This window comes from Lupinus angustifolius, chromosome LG16 (assembly GCF_001865875.1).
Source record: "Lupinus angustifolius cultivar Tanjil chromosome LG16, LupAngTanjil_v1.0, whole genome shotgun sequence".
In the NCBI taxonomy this organism is placed as follows: domain Eukaryota; kingdom Viridiplantae; phylum Streptophyta; class Magnoliopsida; order Fabales; family Fabaceae; genus Lupinus; species Lupinus angustifolius.
The window spans coordinates 17,251,127-17,253,013 of NC_032024.1; positions in this window are offsets into that span (position 1 = coordinate 17,251,127).

Consider the following 1,887-nt stretch of genomic DNA (forward strand, 5'->3'; position numbering starts at 1 on the left):
ATATATATATATATTATTTATTCTCTTACCAATAAGTTTAGAATTATACTTACTTTCAATGATGCATTTATCTGGGTAGAATGCCACATGGAATCTTTTGTCGCATAATTGACTGATGCTTAGAAGGTTGTGTTTGAGTCCTTCAACATATAATACACCTTATATAGTTGTTGAGGGTGGCTTTCCAATTCTACCAACTCCAAGAATTTTTCCCTTGTTTTTATCACCATATGTGACATATCCTTTGTCCCTTGGAGTCACGACAGAGAATTTACTTTTATCGTCTGTCATGTGTTTTAAGCAGCCGTTATCCAAGTACCATAAATTGTAGGCGACTCTCAAATTTTCCTGCAAAACAAATTAAAAAGCTTTTCTAGGTACCCAATGTGATTTGGGTCCTGCGGGGTTAGCACCTTTTTCTATCCATTTGTATTGGCCAGATGACACACCATATTTTATAATATGACAAGTGTTAGGTGTATGACCAATTTTATCACAGTAAGAACAAGTGGGTAGATGCTTATGTGTCCAAGATTTAATTTTGAAAATAGGATTAATATGGACACTTTCTTTATAAAACTTTATAGTGCTTCACACAATTGTTTTTCCTAAGACATTCTCATTTTTAGCCACACGACTATTTCAATAGTCAAGACCTCTACGGTCCGTTGAATGTCTTTGGATTTTTATGATCTTGTCTAAATTGTGACTGCTCTTGTTGAGTTTATCAAGTTCAAGACTTAATGTTGAAATTTTAGTTTCAAGAGCAACACATTTTTTATATGAGGAAGAAGTGAGTTTTTTAATATCTTTCTTTAGAACTTTGTTATGACTTTCCAAAATAAAAATTTCATTTTTCGGTTTTAGGAAAAGTTTGGAAAACTTAACATATTCTTGATGTAAATCATTGAAAGCATTTTGTAACTCATCATATGAAAAAGTATCATTTGGTTCAGAGTTACTAACCTCATATTCGTCATTTGAATTGTGTGAAGCCATTAATGAAATATGTGATTGCTCCTTAATTTTGAGTTCTGCATTTGAATCACCATCTTTATCTTCTGATATAACATTTGTTCTTCTACGCTTCTTGTCCTTCTTTCTTTTGAAACTATGATGCTTTTTTAAGGTTGGACAATAACATTTTAGATGATCTGGTTTTCTGCATATTGAGCATGTAGATTTTTGATTTGATGTTGATGCTTCACTTTTTGTTGCAGACCTTTGTATTTCTTTGGCTCCATGTATCCTTTCTAGAGTGTCCCAAATTTCTTTCGACGTTTTGCAACTTGACACTCTAAGGAATTCTTTTTCTTCTAGAGCCGACACAAGAATGTTTTTGGCTTTAAGGTCGTATTGCACTTTCTTCTTGTCTTCATCATTCCATCAAGATTTAATCATTCTATGAAGATTTGGGCTTTATTTCTCTTATACTGTTGACAACAGTAAAGGGTATATATGGTCATTCTTCAATGGCATTCTATGTGTCCAAGTCTTGATATTCAATAAAGATCCTCATTCTAATTTTCCAGAAATCATAGCACTCACCAACAAAGCTTGGATGACGGTTGATGTTGGAACCTTCTCCTAGAAATGATCTTAAGGCCATCTTGATGTAGGATCAGATTTGAGAGTATCTTACTCAAATATAGCTCTGATGCCAATTGTAAGAACAAGATTGCAACTAAGAGGGGGGGGGATTAGTTGACTTAAAATTGTAGTAACTTTTTCTGCAAAATGTAAGAGTTAATGTGCAACGGATAGTTTTGCAGAAAATAAACAAGAATAAATTAAAGAGGAAAAGGAAAGGAGAGTACACAAGTATTTTATACTGGTTCACCTTCTTGTCCACCGAAGGCTACATCCAGTACTCTTGCAACACAAGAG